Below are 18,941 nucleotides of genomic sequence, written 5' to 3'. Positions count from 1 at the left end.
ATGATTTTGTACTGGCCGCATGCTGAGTCACAGTGGTAAACATGTTATCGCGCACTTGCAGCAAGAGTACGCGCGCTTGTAACAAAGGTTCGCGCACTAGGTTAAGCAAGCGTTCGCGCACTCAGTATGGGACGCCTATTGGCTAAAACAACCATGCATCAGTTTTTACTGGATGCATGGTTCTGAAGAGAAACCATGCGTCCAGTAAAAACTGATGCATGGTTTTCGGGCTCTCGTCTATGGCAAGCCAAAAGGAAATGCATCCAGTAAATTTGTCATCAGGTAACACGATAGAAAAATGGGTTTTTGGCAAGAAAATTACAAGGTCCATTCCATAAAACAGATGACGCACATGTCTTTTTGTGCGTCAGGCGGAATGTAGTGTGCATGCGGTAACTATGGAATTTAGCCTAAACCCACTTGGCTTAGCCTCATGGGTTAAGCATTCCATAGTTACCTTATGCACACAATTCCAATTATAGAATGGGTAGCGAGAATCCTGCGATCTCATTGGTCGAGCGCTATGTGTTGATTTTTACTGGCCGCACGCCGAGTCACAGTGGTAAACATGTTATCGCGCACTTGTAGCAAGAGTACGCGTACAGTACTTGTAACAACGGTTCGCGCACTAAGCACGAGACGCCTATTGGCTAAAACAACCATGCATCAGTTTTTACAGATGCACGGTTGGCCATGCATCCAGTAAAAACTAATGCACGGTTGGCCATGCGTCCAGTAAAAACTGATACATGGTTTGCGGGCTCTCGTCTACGGCAAGCCAAAAGGAAATGCATCCAGTAATTTTGTCATCGGGTAACACGATAGACAAGGCAAGTGCCATACAAGTGTATGTGTCTCGCCCATTCACGTAAAATTTGTTGTACGCGAATGGGATATAACAGCTACAACTACTATACATTGTATAAACAAGAATAACAGATAAAAAGAGATATAAAAGGGTATCAATTTATGGCAAAAAAGAAACGTGCCATAAAAACTTAACATTTGGCCCTTAAAGTTCGATGACCCCTGCCTGTGACCTTTGACCTTGTGGTGACCATCCACTCCCCAAGGGACATCTACCATCAAAGTTTAGTCACAAACGGACCTATGGATCAAAAGTTATGACCCATAATAGAAACGCGCCATACAGTAAAAGAAACTTTGCGTTAATTAACATTAAAGGACAAGTTCACCTTCATAAACACAAGGATTGAGAGAATGTAGCAATATTAGTAGAACACATCATTGAAAGTTTGAGGAAAATCGGACAATCCGTTCAAAAGTTATGAATTTTTGAAGTTTTTGTGCAGTAACCGCTGGATGAGAAGACTACTGCAGTGTGTAACGTCACATGCGTACAACAATATAAGGACAATATAAAGAGAATTTCACAAAATATCATCTTTTGAAAAAAGTACACATTCCCTTGACTCGTTACCGACGTATGTTATGGGTAATATCATTCCCCCTGCCTTTACAAAGCGGCAAGTCAAGTGCTCTTTTATTATGCAAAAAAAGTGAAAATATGTTGAATTTTCTTTACATTTTCTTTATACGGTTGTACGCATATGACATTACAAGCTGTAGTAGTCTCCTCACCCAGCGGCTCCAACACAAAAATTTTAAAAATTCATAACTTTTGCATCCTTTGTCCAATTTTCCTCAAACTTTCACTGATGTGTTCTACTAATATTGCTGCATTCTCTCAATCCTTATGTTTATGAAGGTGAACTTGTCCTTTAACGTTTCATTAACGCAAGTGGTTTCACCTGAATCGTTAGTAACGCAAACTAACGATCGGGAAAATTAACGTTTGTAGTAACGATGAGTAACGATGAGTAACGATCCCTAGCGCAAATTAACGATGTTTCTTAACGATAGGTGAACGCAAGAACTCACGCGAGATTTTGGTTTTGTAACAAGACTCGGTGAAAGGACGACGTAGCCCCTGCCGAGTGTAGCTATTTAGCGGAGTCTTTTCGCGAATCGAATCACGATTTCGCGAATGGTTAATTTGCGACCGGCATCACCAAAAACGCACGCCGGGCCACCAAAAAAGCCGGATGTTTGCCTTTAGTTTTGAAAATGAACAGCGGTAACTATCGGCTCCGTAAGCTGCTAGAATAAATGTCAGATGTTTGCTCTTAATTTTGGAAATGAATAATGGTAATATTCGACTCCGTATAATACAAAAATAAATGTCGGATGCTTGCTTATACTTTTGGAAATGAATAATGGTAAGATTCAGCATTGTACCCTTATAAAAATCTTAGGTTGCGGCAAGCTTGCAGCAAGCTTGCGGTAAGCTTGCGGCAACCTTAATTAGCTTGTATTAAAGAGTGCAAGCTTGCGCATGCTTATTGCCATCTTACTGCAAGCATGATACAAACTTGGCATCCCCTGGTAAGCTTGCTGCAAGCTTGCGGTAAGCTTGCAGCAACTTACCATTAGCTTGTGGACGATTGCAAGGTCGCAGATATGATTGCAAAAATAATCGCAAGCTTGCAGATTGTGTCGCAAGCTTGCAGATAAGTTTGCAAGACCATATGAAAGCTGTGCAAGCTTATGACAAGCTTGCGGTGAGACAACTAACAGCTCTGCAAGCTGGCCGTAAGCTTGCAAGTAATGCAGAAATCTCCGCAAGCTTACCACAAGCTTGCAGGCCATTATCAGAATTTCTGTGAGCTTGTCGCAAGCTTGCAGGTTGTTAAAGAAAACTCCTCAAGCTTACTTAAGCTTGTGAACTGTGATCAAAATCTTTGCATGCTTGCTGCAAGCTTGCGGGTTAGAACTTCGCAAGCATGCAAAATGCAGTCAAAATCTTCGTGAGCTTGTCCCAAGCTAAAGCTTGTGGGTAAATTGTTAGAGCAAATTCTGCAACCTTACCGCAAGCTTACTGCAACTGTATGGCCACAATCAAAATCTTTGCAAGCTTGTCGCAAGCTTATAGGTTAATTGATAGATAAAATTGCCTGGTGCCCTCTCAGTTACAAAAAAGAAAGTTACTTTGTTCACTCTGAAATTCAAAATGGCGGTTTGACTGTTTCTGTGTGCAGCTTAGATTTAAGGACAATAATTCTGTTAAAGGTATGAAATTGATTAATACTATTATAACTAACTGCATGCATTAACATGCTGAATAACTTCACCATATTTTCATTCCCCATAAACCTCAATAATCTACACATTTTAACAAAGTAATCATAGTAACTTCCCCTAAATGTGCAATACAGTCCCACCCATTGTAATTTGTGTGTGTATTAACAGGTATTTTTATTGTTACATATAACTCAATACCGGTACATTCTGCATACCTCTTTTTTTTTTAATAGTAAAATAAATGAATGTATAACAGATTTGAGTGTATTATTTATACTTCATCCTTTTTTTTTTATGTTTCACTTTTGTGCAAATTTCAATTAAATTTCCTAATTGTATCCCCTGAACAGAGTTCGGAGGATACTATGGATTTGGCCTCGTTGCACCGCTGCGTCCGCTGCATCCGCGTCCGCCACAGAGATTTTCTTGTGAGAGCGCTCTACTGGCTGCAGTTCTTCGTAGATCATCTTTAAATTTGGCATGAAGGTGTATTATGGTACAACAAAGATGTCTGTTGTTTCTGGTGATGGCGCCCTCGCTTGTTCTGTCTTTATGCATGAAAATAAGGTCAATTTAACAGGGTCTGCTTGTGTGTGCAACGTACGCTGGCCTTGTTTCTTGACCGATTTTTTTTTTCAAATTTGGTAGGCCTATGTATTAATGTATCATAGTCAAATCTATACACCTACGTGTATACCTATTGATAATGCTGCCCTCACTGTTCCACCTTTTACAGGGTCAAAGGTCATCCTGATCATGTCAAAATTTGCAAATGTGCTTATATATGCAATAACTTGATTGTTACTCAACGGATTTTATTCAGACTTGCTAAGGAGGTGTATGGGTGGTCATTCTACATGAAGGACACAACAGTTTGTGGTGATGGCGCCCTCAGTGTTCCGACTTGGATGCCATGTCACATTTCTTGTGTGTGCTCTATCAGCCACATTTCTTATTAGATTTTCTTCAAATTTGGCAAAAAGGTGCATCATAGTGAAATCAAGGTGCCTATTGTTTTTGGTGGTGGTGCCCTCGCTTGTTCCGTCTTTATACATGAAAAGGTAAATTCAACAGGGTCTGCTTGTGTGTGTGATGCTGGCCTTGTTTCTCGACTGATTTTTTTTTCAAATTTGGTATGTAAAGGTATCATAGTCAAATCTATACACCTATACCTACAGTGTATTGATAATGCTGCCCTCACTGTTCTAGCTTTTACAGGTTCAAAGGTCACCCTGACCATGTCAAAATTTGCAAAAATGCTTAAATATTTGTGCAATGACTTGATCGTTACTCACTGGATTTTACTCAGACTTGCTATTTTAAAGGAGGTGCGGGTGGTCAATCTACATTGTACATGTACATGAAGGACACATAACAGTTTGTGGTGACAGCGCCTTCAGTGTTCCGACTTGGAGGCCATGTCACATATCTTGTATATGCTCTATTCATAGCTATTTAGAAGCGACATTTCTTGTCAGATTTTATTCAGGCTTGCTATGGAGGTTTTGTGGGGGGTTATTCTAGGTACCGGTAACAAAAGTTTTCATTGACAGCGTCCTCATTGTTCCAACTTTTAAGGATATGTCATATTTCTTGTATGTGCTGTATGGTACTACATGTAACCTCAATTCTTATGGGATTTAATTATTCAGACTTGCTAAGGATCGGTAAACGAATGATCATTGTACATGTACATGTAGGACACAACAGCTTGTGGTGGTGGTGCCCTCAGTGCTCCAACTTGGGATGCCAGTCACATTTCTTGTGCATGCTCTATCAGCCACATTTCTTGTTGAATTTTGTTCAAACTTGCTATTGAGGTTTATGGGGAGTTATTCTAGGTAACAAAAATGTTCATTGCCAGTGCTCTCATTGTTCAAACTTTTATAGGATGACATGTTATATTCCTTGTATGTGCTATATACCAGCCTCATTTCTTGTCAGATTTTATTGTATCCTGCGACAGTTGCCATATTATACAACATTCTGGCCTAAAGTAATCCAGATGGGGAATGGGAGATTGGTTCAGGGGATACAATGTATGTGAAGAGTTGTTCGCAAAAACCGATAAGTCCATATTTACCAAATGGAGATATTTGCGATTAAAGGTCAAGAAAAATAAAGAGAATAATAAGGAAATTTTTGCTTCTTTTGACCGTAACTTCAAAAATGTACCTTTATATGTAAGGACCAATATATCATTTTAAGGGTATAATTTGTACTTTATAACAGAAACCGTACTTCAAAATCTTCAAAAATGGACTTATCGGTTTTTGCGAACAAACTCTTCAAGTGCTCGAACGGGTCTCCTGTGCGAGCGCTCTATAGTAATCAAATTTCTTAATTTCTTTAAAAAACTAAGCTTGCAAAGGCTTGCGACAAGCTTAGCAGCAAGCATTCCGCGAACTGGTGGCATAGCACACAAGGTTGCAAACTCCCTGCAAGCTTGCAGGTCAGCTAGCCCTGCAAGGTTGCCAGAAGTCAATACACAAGACTGCAAATTTGCAGGTCAGCTACCAGTAGCCCTGCAAGGTTGCGGCAAGCTAATATGCAAGGTTTCAAACTTTGTGCCAGCTTGCAGGTCAGCTAGCCCTGGAAGGTTGCAGCAAGCTAGCATGTTAGGTTGCGGCTGCTCATTTGAATATTTGGAACCCTGCAAGCTTGCCGCAAGCTTGCCACAGACTGGCCCGCAAGCTTGCAGTGAGCTAGCCAGCAAGCTTGCGGCAAGCTAAAAACTTTGTGCAAGCTTGCAGGTATGTGAGCTAGCCCTGCAAGGTTGCAGCAAGCTAGTATGCAAATTTGCAGCAGCTCATTTAAATATTTGGAACCCTGCAAGCTTGCTGCAAGCTTGCTGCAAGCTTGCCACAGGCTGGCCCGCAAGCTTGCAGTGAGCTGGCCGGCAAGCTTGCGGCAAGCTAAAAACTTTGTGCAAGCTTGCAGGTATGTGAGCTAGCCCTGCAAGGTTGCAGCAAGCTAGTATGCAAATTTTCGGCAGCTCATTTAAATATTTGGAACCCTGCAAGCTTGCCGCAAGCTTGCCGCAAGCTTGCCAAGATCTGGCCCGCAAGCTTGTGGCAAGCTAATCCGCAAGCTTGCGGCAAGCTTGCGAGGCATGCTTTACAGATTTGTATAAGGGTACGGTGCTGAAATTAATGTCAGATATGGTCAGTTTCACAGTAAAGGGTTAACTTTGATGTGGCAAGGGTCAAAAATTACAGTTGTGTTTCCATTTTTATCTTTGCCTTTATTTTATATAGGAATGTCTATATTTTCAATATTTTGTCATTCCAGAGCTTAATTCTTTGGCTAAATATGAAAAATGAAGTGAATATTATGGAATTTTAGATAAATTTAGGTGAAAACAACAAGAATGTTTTGGTCACCCACAGCAACCAAATGAGGATAAATGGTGGATGTAATGCAACTTTTCATTTGCTGTGAACATGTATTTGAAATATCAAAACACTTTTCCTCCGACAGATATTCGCTCTTGCAATTATTTGGATGTGAACTTCAAATTCCAAGGTAAAAATGGTACCTGACAAACTATTTTTAAGTTAAAAGAATGTTCTAGAAGCAAGAGCCACTCTAAACATAGCCCTAAATTATCTCTTGGTAACAAACATTTATCAACCAAAATCCCAAAGAAATTCGATTATTTTTGACAAAGTTGAAATTTTCAGACTTGTGAGTTTCGGAGGCTTCACTTAACAAACTAGTGTGTTTCGGAGGCTTCAAAACTGCTAACACAAAGTTCTAGTCTTGTATTCACTTAAAATAATAAAACTACAGTAAGCAACTATCACTACATGCTAGAATAACGACAGGACATCAATAAAATGTGAATAACAGTATACAGATGTACATTTTATGGCAGTGCATAATGTTTACTCTTCATACTTATTCTTATAAGGAAATTGGCTTCCACAAAAGTGAATAACAAACTGTGTACACTTTGAGCAATGCTAAGTTCAAATTTATGACATTACATGAGGCAATATGATTCTAAAGGGAACTGCAACAGTAGCAATAAAAGTACACTGATTAGGATTAGGAACATCTTTTTTTTTTTTTGCGGCTTAAAGTTAGCAGCAATGCATGTTTCGGAGGCTTCATCATAACTGTTAACATGCAAAAACGGTCCATTTTGAGGTGATATGAAGTACATTTATAAATGCAGCTGATTGTTTCCAAATACACATCTAACAATATTGTAACATGTAAAATAGTATTCATTTGTATGCAGAAAAAAGACTTTCCAACATATAAATGTTAAGAGACAAAAAAAAATACATACACTGTATTTGCATATATGCATGACTTTGGCAATGCAGAACATGATTAGGCTACACACGTACAGCTGTATGCATTTGTCAAACTTTTCATCATAATGCAGTAAGAATTACTTTCAATGAGTTAGAACTGTAGCTATAGACTTAATGCAAAGATTATGCTTGCTTGCTTTATAAGTGCAGTTTGTGGGATGTATATTGACATAAACCACCCATCATAATTGTTTTTATGTGAAATCAATTTCAACTGTTGATGAGAAAGGGATAGAAAATAGACTATGTGATGGCATGACGGTTAGACTACAACATAGCATTGTAAAATATAGAAAGGGGAAAAAAGGCTTATAAACATTCTTTTGCATATGGAACATGCCTGATATCCCCTACTATACAGTGTAGCTATCAAATGCAGTGATCATGGTCATAGAACAGCAATCTTAAACACCGATCAGCCATTCCATGTAAGGGTCAACTGTCATCATCAAAATGGAGTTGGAATAATCAATATATTGGTGGAGCTCAATAGAAATTGAAATGGTCAAGATCCCATTCATCTTTTTGAATCGCCTGTTGAAAAGATAAATGTACAGTTGTACATACCCTACCCATGACTGTGTATGAATTTGAATTAAAATAAAAAATGTTGACCAAATGTATAGTTCCCTATAATATATGATAGTTAGAATTTTACTTTCTTTTTATGTGATATACAAGTCACCCCTGTTTCATATAATTTAATTCTTAATTTATTTATTCTTCAAAGGCTTCTTTTTTAATAGTTATTTTATAAAATTCCAATTTGTATGACTCCTGTGACAGCTAGGAGGCCTGTTTTTGAAGGTACACATTGAGAAATTGCTAACAGAACTTTTACTGTTTCTGAAAATGACAACCTTTTTAGCAAAGAATTAAAAAGCAGCAAATGTGTTTAAATATCTAAGTTTGTTAGAAACCCACAAGTTTGTTTTAAATAGTATATAAACCCACAGACTACAGTTTTAACCCTTTGAATTTCAAAATAGTTAGGGGCTTGTAACTTTTTCCAGAAAAGCCAGGACTAAACAGATTATAAAGATTTCAATCATTTCAATATTGTTCTTCATGAACATAACTTCTCCAGTCACCCACCCATGTAAACTACATGTACATGTACCCTATGACAACAGGCTATTTATAAGTAGAGGTCTATATGTCATTTATAAAACAATCCTATCCCAACCATTACTGCCCATTTACTGCACTGAGAACTACATCCGCAAACATGTCATAGAGTCTCACACGTGTATGCAAAGAGATGTTTCATAACACAAGTTACATTTTGTTTACCGGTAATCAAAAATAGTCAAGTGGTCCATGCCAGCATGATAAAGTATGGAAAATAGGGTATAGTATCAAGATTGTGTTGCACCTAGCATGCATTAGATCTGACATACAGACTGACATGAAAACCTGTCTGAATGAAGTAATCAAATGTCAAAATTCCAAAACAGTACCCTGTGATCCAAGTCACACCACAGAAATGATAATCTGCAAGACGTTAGCTATTTTCAAATTCACTCACAAATTTATTGATTAATTACTTTCCTCCAAATAAGTATTGAAAATGAAAGCCAAAGGGAAAGCTGAAAAAGTCAAGATTTTAGTATGACAAAAACAAATGCCATGTGAGTAACAATGGAATGGATTTGTCAATGGGTTATAAATGGACATGTAAAAGATTGTGTTTCGAAACTATTACACTCAGATGATAGTGAGTCGAAAGTGTAAAAATCCAAAAGATAGTTTCCACGATTTGCTCTTGATCATGCATAAAAGATACAACCTTAAATTCAAAAGTAATATATTTCTTAGTTAAGTGTATGCTTCCCTCTTGAATAACCATCTATTAAAGTCCTTGTATCTTCAGGACAGGAATAGTGTTCATTTCTTTAAAAAAAAGTGTATTTAACACTAAATAATCAAGTAATTGCTTGGTCTTCATCATCAAAGTGTAACCAGTCAAAAGAGTGATACAAATATTGTCACAACACTTCAACTTCTCTCAAGAGTAAAAATGAGTTATCCAACTTAAGAACATAATGTATCCACAACTACTTGCTTTGTTGCACTACTGTTGCATGATGTGGGCATGCACACAAGCTGGAAGTCACTTTCATTACTCACAATATCTACCCTGTTCCATTGTTTCAAAAGGAAACCTACAAAATAAATGCTTTTCATACATTTAAACAACTATCTACACCTTGCTTGAGGAATCATTACATCTCATTCAGTCCTAACAGTTATTTGATAGACTTAGAATTACACAATTGTAATCAAAACATTCCATTTACATGCTGTTAACATAAAATGAAGCCTCCGAAACATCTGGAAAATTAATTTGGTATACCTTATGTTTTTATGAAAATCATGTATGTTATGTAGAAAGTGATGGATAAATTGTGTCTTTTTTGGTTGATATACACTGCTTAAACATATTTGTGGGGCAACATCCTCATCTGCTCATATTTCATTGCTGAATGAAAAGGTGAGTTATGTGTGACACGTCTGCACTGTTTAAGAAAAATAGGTAAATCGTATAGTAAATCTATATTGGTGAGTAAACAAAGCAGCCAGAAAACTGAATGTGATTAAATATCTTTAGATATGTCTTAAGCAATCATTGGGTGGGTGAACAATAAATCTAATTTGATTTTGTCCAGAGAAAATCACAAAAATGCAGTGTTAACATCCGTTTGAAGCCTCCGAAACCACTTTTTCTCTAAGAAGTGTATTGGCTCAAAAAATTATTGCAGTATCATAATGTTTTTATCATTTTTGTTGTCTGTCCATGTCTGTTGTTGATTTCATGGCATAATTTAGGGCAGACACTCAAAGAATTTATCAGAAATGTCAAATTAGATGTTTTTGCTGTTTCGGAGGCTTCAATGCGTCTCGGAGGCTTCACGTGTTAACGGAAAATTTGTATTGTCTCCTATTTTCAGAGAGTTTGGTGGATCTTAACTATTTTTGGTCTATTAGGTTAGGGCCCCATATCCTACATTTTGACATATAGATTAGGTCGCTTCTCTTATCTATATTATTTGACTAAACACTTTGTTTCGGAGGCTTCAAAACTGCTAACGGAAATTTCACTTGATGGAATCAAATTATCACAAAATTTCAAATAGCCCTAGAACCAAGTAAACTTTGATGTAAGTCTAAAGTTTAGCTGTACCTTACTATTTTCAGCATAAAAGAAAGTAACCAAAACACACCCACTGGTCATTACTGTCCATCAAAGTCTGTAAACAATTGTTAACGGAAAATGAAGCCTCCGAAACCTTAAATTTGAAGTCATAGTATTCTAAAATAAAGGGCCAGATGCAAACCAAACTAATTTGGTCATTTCAATTGACCATACAACTATGCTTTTAACATGAAAAATTAGATCTCTGCAGTTGCTGTAGAAAATTATTAACATTTCAAAAATGTTATATAAATTTCAATGCAACAAAATAGCCATTTTTAGGGTACATATGCGACTGTCAAAACAAAACGCATCAATACCTGGATCTGATTATGCTACCCAAGGTGGCTACTCATAAGGTGACTCACATGGGAAAAAATCTTTGAGATCTGTAAATCTATGTGTTCAGGGTGGGCCAAAAGGCTAAAAATTGAAAGTTACACCCTTTACCGTGAAACTGACCATATTTGATTTTGCGTTCGGAAATGAATAAGGATAAGATACGGCTCCGGAAGATGCTGAAATAAATGTCGAATGTTTGCTTTGTCGGTCGGATATAAATAATAATGATATTCAACTCCGTACGATGATAAAATAAATGCCGGAAGTTTCCTTTTACGTTCGAAAGTAAATAATAATCATATTCAGCTCCGGAAGATGCTTAAGTAAAATGTCAAATTATCCCTTTGGCGTTCGGAAATGAATAACAATAATAATCAACTTCGTACAATGATGAGATATAATGTCGGATGTTTGCTTTTACTTTCGAAGGTAAATAGCAATAACATTCGGCTCCAGAAGATGCTGAAATAAATGTCAGATGATTGTTTTTACGTTCGGAAGTGAATAACAGTAATATTTTGCTCCATACGATGCTAAATAACTGTCGGATGTTTGCTTTTAAATTTTGAAATGAATAACAGTAACATTTAACTGCGTTTGATGGTGAAGTTAATGTTTGCTTTGACGTTCGGGAATGAATAACAATAGTATTCAACTCCGTCCGATGATAAATAAATGTCTGATGTTTGCTTAAATGTTCGAAAGTAAATAGCAATAACATTCAGCTCCGGAAGATGCTAAAATAAATGTTGAATGTTTGCTTTGGCGTTCGGAAATGAATAACAATAGTATTCAACTCAGTACGATGATGAAATAATTGCTGGATGTTCGCTTTTACGTTCGAAAGTAAATGGCAATAACATTCAGCTCCGGAAGATGCTAAAATATATGTCGAATGACGTTCGGAAATGAATAACAATGATATTCAGCTCCGTATGATGATGAAATAAATGCCGAATGTTCGCTTTTACGTTCGAAAGTAAATAGTGCTCAATCTCAATAACATTTGGCTTCAGAAGATGCCAAAATAAATATCAGACATATTTGCTATCTAACATTTCGAAATGAATAACAATAACATTCAGTTGCGTTTGATGGTAAAGTAAATGTTGGATGTCTGCCTTGACGTTTGAATGTGAAAAACAGTATAACATTCGGCTCCGTACGATGCTGAAATATGTCAGATGATTCATTTCACTTTCGGAAGTGGACAGCAGCAACATTTGGTTCCTTACGATCATAAAATAAATGTCGGGTGTTTGCTTTTCAATTTGGAGATGAATAACGGTAATATTCTGCTCCGGAAGATGCTAAAATAAGTAACAGATTGTTGCTTTTACTTTTGGAAATAATTAATGGTATCAATCGGCTCAGTTAGATGATAAATAAAGAGCGGATGTTTGCTTTCACGTTCAGAAATGAATAAGGATGATATTCAGGTCCGTAAGATGCTAGAATGAATGTCGGTTGCTTGGTTTTACATAATAAACGGTAACATTCGCCTCCGGGAAGATGTTAAAATACTTGTAAATGTTGGATGATTGCTTAAATTTCCATCAGAAATAAATAACGGTAATTTTTGTCTCTTTACGATGCTAAAACAAATTTCAGATGTTTACAATGTCTGCAAATGCTCCCACTTTCTCATTTCAAACGTAAATTTTGACCACTTTAATAGGCATCAACTTTTACATACTGCATAATAATCTATAAGCAAAATTTGCGAAATCTTAGAACTCAGAATAACGGTATAAGATGATTAAATTTTCTATTCATTTATTTTAGACGTGGGTACCTGTATCACTTCAGTAATACTTGATATTTATTTTTCTATGTTTAGTAGGACCGATAGTTTTGCTTGTTTTTTTTTTTTTGCCACCAAAAAACAAAAATCAATCATTTTGGTGGCCCGATCGGCCACCAAAATAAAAGTTAGTGTGGAGCCCTGGCCTTTTGTGGATAAAGTGTCTTGCTGAAAGGCAAATATCGGGCTTCGAAGGGATTGAAACCGCGAACCCGTACCACGGCTAATTGATTCTGATTTTACTTGTATTTGAAAGTCAACTTTAGATAGACTTTTTTTTTTGCGATACAGCTGGGGCTCCATGCGCATTTATTTACAACAAAATAATTGGAAGACGAGCAGAAAGAATGTCACCACCAGGAGTAATCGCACCGGGCCGAAAGGGGAAAAGGAAAAGTATATCCTGAATCTACCTCCCACATCGACAAGAAGACAAATGAAAACAAAGAAGAAAATGAATGGACCCACATGAAGCATAATTTTGGAAAATCTGCGGGATACTTCGATATTTCATTCTGCTGTGTTTAAACTATACACCAGTATAGCTTTTCGAGTGTGATCTTTATGCGTATTTATGAATGTTCTATGGACTTTCAGTTTATAATGCGAAAGAGGGTAACTAGACTATACAACAATGAACGACATTGATAACACCAAACAATAGGAAATTTCAGAGTGCAAGAAAAATAAGACGTCCTGGAAGTAGGCCAGACATCATAATTGCTTTTTTTGTTCCTTTCTAGCTCCACAGCATCACCTAGGAAAATCGATTTGACCACGAACAAAAGCGCGTCCCTCTTTTCTTCCTGGGCAATTACCCCGGACCCTTCCCCTGGCCCTAATCTTAACCATAACCCAAACTCCTCACCCTAAACCTAACCCTAATCTTTACTTTAACCTTACCATTAACCAGTATTTAGCGGGGAGGGGGGGGGGGGGGAATTGCCCTATGGGGTTAATTGCCCGGGTTAGGTTGGAACACACAACAGCCCTACAACTTCCCGATCTCCGTGTGTTGTCAGGTGAAACGACATGTTCAAATACAAGAATAAAACAACAGTAGGTATTGATTGAAACTCGACACCCATTCATGCCAGCCAGGCCAGGCTGAAATGTACATTAATTCAAAGCACATTCCGACAGCTGGCTGGCAAAACCACATGGCAAAGGAATTTGCGTGTGCGTGTGAATTGCTCAATTGGAGGGCCTGGGAGCGGGAAAAACAAGGGTGATTAGTCTGTGAGTTGTCAAAAGCAGACCTTTCGAACAATTGCAAACGTCATGATACTATTTAGTTTTCCTTTTGGACTGAAAGAAAAAAAATCACAAAGACAAGTTGAGTACACGTTGTATCACAATTTTTTACATAGCCATGCAAAAAGATTACTACACTCATGTCATGACAAGAAATGAATCAATATTCCAAGACAAATACAAAGCAGCCTCGGGTACTGACGGTGACAAGAGACACCATGCATTCAGGATGCACGCTGGGGAGCAACAGGGAGGTGGGAAGAGACTCTTCCCGCCTCCCTGGGAGTAACATGGAGTTGACAGGGAGGGGTGATCCTGGAGTTTGTGAGAACTTCCCGATACTCCGTGACAACAGGGAGGTGGAAGAGAGACACTCCACCTCCCTAGTGACAACACGATTGTGACGATCTCAAAGCATGGACCCTACCATGCACGCCCAGCAAATCTGCGTGCTACTTATGTCTCTGATCTGTTGAGTTGTTTTTGCTGAATATCAGGAGCTTTTCATGCCTGAAGTTCAAATGGATGGTTGCCAAAAATTTCATAATTTATAAATCTGTCAGTACTTTATTTTTAGGCTGTTGATGCTGCCGTAAAAACATATAGAAATTTCATATGAACTAGTCAGGATAAAGACAAAAAATCTCCGCACAAAACAAATACAAGTATTTTTTATTGTCATTGGTAGTCAAATTTGTGTTTTACAGATATGATTAAAGCAATAGGTATAGTATTAACTATTGTATTACACGCAGTAACACTTTCATGATAAGTTTGACGTTTTAAACGGCTACATTAACTAAAATCGCAGGTGAAGGCATGTTAAATGAAAGGGAAAAAAGAATCAACGTTTGTAATCCTGGGTCTTTGACTTGAGCTATCTTTAATTAAACATTCCTTCTCTGTTCATCTCCAAGACCCCAGACTGTTCATGACCTCCGAGAATGCGCCAATACGCGCGGTTTCTTCTGTTGATTGGTCTCTCTCTCTCTCCACCCCTCCCCATTCCCCAGTCTGGCACCTTGGCATCGTGGGATTTTTCACGTTTCTGGGTAAACTTTCATGTGAAGCGTGCCTAACAAGTCACCACTTGACTCACCTGCTGGCAGTGTAATAATGCGAGCAGAAAGTGGTAGACATTTTCTTCTGCTGCTGCTACTTTTACTGCCGAAATACTCGGCTTTGTCACCACACACTACCACCAGTTATTTGGCGAGACACACGTTGTGTATTGGAATATAAATGGACTTTTGCACCTTCCTGAATTGAGTAAGTGTCTGACAGTTGTTGAAATCGTGACATCGCTAACGTTAGACAGTCGGCATTAGTTTTTAATAGGCTTGCATATGCGTGATTTCATGGGTTCAATGTTCGAGGGAAAATGTTGGCTGTGGGGAAAAAGGTGGCTTCGAAATTTTTGCTTGCCCGATTCCACTGACTGCGCCCAGGAGTACAAATTTGACGACCATGACAATACGACATTGCCAGGGGAGTTCTACTCAACTACAAAATCTTTTCGGTATTTGATATCGCTATTATTATGCCCTCCGCCGGCAGGAAATTGTCCGTAGTAAATATTAAGAACGACAGTTACTTAACTGAGGCATCTCCGAGTCTCGCAATTTAAGAGATTTCTTGCCAGTCCACATGACAAGTCCGCTAATGGGCAAGTCCAAGATAACACGCGCGTTACGTATGGGACATTCAGAGACTTTTATGACCTGAAAAATAGTGTTAATGGCTTTTGATCATATCAAACTTTATCATGGTGATTGATATCTAGGAGAAGTATAATCATGCAAAAAATGGAGAAAAATGACCTTCACAATTATATTCTAGAAGAGAAAATATGTGCCGTTACGTATGGGACCAGAAAAATTTTGTTTTTTTGAACATTTTTTTCAACCTCAAAACTCTCTGAAAGTATTTCATTCTACAACTTGTAACTCACTGTGATGAAAGTCACAACACTCAAGATTATCATAGGTAAGTTTCGTGTCATTAGGTAAAAAGCTCTAATTACAGGTTCTAATTAAAGACAGACATGACATGTTACGTATGGGACAGTTACGTATGGGACAGTTTGTCCCCCATTCATTTAGTGTGTGAAGAACCATGTTTATGGGTATTTTGCATAATTATTGAAGTAAAATCAGTTGAAACTACTCAAATACTGATCCAGATTGTCAAGGAAACAATATTCCCGAAATATTCACCATCCTAATCATATTCAATCATATTTTTATATTTTTATGACCAACCTGAGTATGCATGCCCTTTGTCCCCCATTCGTTTAGTGTGTGGAGAGACACATTTATGGGTACTTTGCAAAATAATTTTGTAAAATACCCATAAACAAATTTTTGCATAATTATTGAAATGGAATCAGTTGAAACTACTCAAATACTGATCCAGATTGACAAGGGAACAATATTCCCCAAATATTTACCATCATAATCACATTTAATCATATTCTATATTTTCATGACCAACCTGAGTATGGGGTATGCCCTATTTTTATCAGGATAGTTACTACTGAAAAATTGAATAGTTTAAAGTGTTTACTTCCATTGATGAAGGGCAGTTTGCCATTTCGTTTCAATAAAAAACAACTTGACACAAGAAATATTAATTTTTATAAATAAGCAATACCTGCTGCGTGGAACCCCAGTGATCGAGTCTATATATGATGTCTGTCTAGCAGTCAGGTCATTGATTCGAGTCACACCTCAGTATGTATACCCATGAATTTTGTCGTGGCTATTATTGAAACCTGAATAAGGACAATTTGTGTATCACTTGCAATAAAAAAAAAAATCATTTTACTTTATATTCTTTTTGAATATTCATATCACAACCATTTCAAATTGGATCTCCATCACTAAACTTTGAATTCCTCTAGTCTTAGGATTGTATGCTCTTTAGTAATTCATATAATTGATTTCCAATCATCTCGTTAAATGTTGAAAACTGAATCCCCATTTCTACAAAAAAAACTATACCATCCCTTTAATGCTGTTTTTTTCATCGTGTATTTTGCCATTTTCCCCTCCCCCTTTCTGAAAATTGTTCAGTCAAGTACATGTATTGTTTAAAGTGTCTATAACTCAAAAAGTAGCGACAATGTTGGGATGCTTTCTTCAGGATGATTGACCATTTGTGTACTGAGAGACCTTCCCAGCTAGCTACATGCATTCACATGCATTATGTATGAGGATGTCCCATACGTAACGCATTTGTCCCATACGTAACATTATTTCAATGCCTTATAAAAAATATTCCTTTTACTGTTTTTTCTTTTTTCTGTGGTATTTAATTTCTCTAAACAATAACTTAGAACTTTCCAAAAGGGCATTAATATAACCTTAGCAATTTCAGAAAAAAACCTAAAAAAATGACCTCAATTTGTTACGTATGGGACATCTCATGATAGGACACGAGCTAATTTGCATAATCATTTGCATAATCCCTAAATTTTCATACCAAGTTAAACTATTTGATGAACTTCTTATGTCCACATATTAATCAAATATCATTTGCTTTCCTTTGAATTAATATGAATTTTTATAAATGTCCCATACGTAATGCTGTGTTTCACATTTATACAAATGAAGCCCTTGAAATTTGCATAAATTTACGTAATATAATTTTTCCTCCATGGAAATCAAAACTTCAACTCATAAGCTTTAAAATGATACCAAACATGTCAATATTGAGCAAAGATGAAATTTTGCCTTCTGAGGGGACCTTATCGTGGACTTGCCCTAATGCAAGATCTAAAAATTAACGCACAGTAACGATCTGTAACGCACAGTAACGATCTGTAACGATCATTCACGCACGGTGATCGTTAATTTTGTAATGCAGAAAGATTAACGCAGTACCGATCGGCGCTTGCGTAACACGTAAATTTAACGCAAAGTTTCTTTTGGTATATACATCTGTACTGTAAAAATTGAACATTGGGCTCTAAAAGTTCGTTGACCCATGCTTGTGACCATTGACTTTGTGGAGACCATCCACTCCCCAAGGGACATCTACTATCCAAGTTTAGTCACAAATGGAGTTATGGATCAAAAGTTATGACCCATAATAGAAACGCGCCATAAAAACTTAACATTGGGCTCTAAAAGTTTGACTCCTGCTTGTGACCATTGACCTTGTGGTGACCATCCGCTCCCCAAGGGACATCTACTATCCAAGTTTAGTCACAAACGGACCTATGGATCAAAAGTTATGACTCATACATTGTAAGAGAAACGCGCCATAAAAACTTAACATTGGGCTCTTAAAGTTCGTTGACCCATGCTTGTGACCATTGACCTTATGGTGACCATCCACTCCCCAAGGGACATCTGCCATCCAAATTTGGTCACAAATGGAGTTATGGATCAAAAGTTATGACCCATAACAGAAACGCGCCATAAAAACTTAACATTGGGCCCTAAAGTTCATTGACCCCTGCCTGTGAGCTTTGACCTTGAGGTGACCTTCATATAATGGTAAAATGTGAAACTTTGTATGACCCCTCTTCCCTCGAAGTTTGATTGTAATTGAAGCCCAGAGTAAAGAGTTGAAGTTTTTGTAGCGTTACAGACAGACGATGGACGGACAGACACCGCAGGCGATCCCTTAGTCTCCCCTCACCTCCGGTGGGCTCGACAAAAAATGGGTTTTTGGCAAGAAAACCCATTCTATAAAATCAGATGACGCACATGTCTTTTCGTGCGTCAGTCGGAATATAGTGTGCATGCGGTAACTATGGAATTTAGCCTAAACCCACTTGGCTTCGCCTCGTGGGTTAAGCATTCCATAGTTACCTTGGCACACAAATTCTGACTGACGCACTCACACCTGTGCATCATTTGTATACTGATACAAACACGATGTACAATGTATTATGTGTACACTTTAACAC

The 18,941-nt window shown here is 37.6% G+C and overlaps 1 protein-coding gene across 2 annotated transcripts in view; it reads right to left on the bottom strand.

Moving 5' to 3' along the window:
- LOC139731054 (integral membrane protein 2B-like) overlaps window positions 1-18,941 on the bottom strand; it is a 147,608-nt gene that overhangs the window by 114,307 nt on the left and 14,360 nt on the right. The gene's annotated exons all lie outside the window — the stretch shown is intronic.

This window comes from Diadema antillarum, unplaced genomic scaffold, assembly GCF_040938485.1.
Source record: "Diadema antillarum isolate AM-2024a unplaced genomic scaffold, OU_Dant_1.0 seq00000354_RagTag, whole genome shotgun sequence".
Classification (NCBI taxonomy): domain Eukaryota; kingdom Metazoa; phylum Echinodermata; class Echinoidea; order Diadematoida; family Diadematidae; genus Diadema; species Diadema antillarum.
The sequence above is the reverse complement of the archived record's forward strand: the minus strand, read 5'-3'. Positions and strand labels throughout refer to the sequence as shown.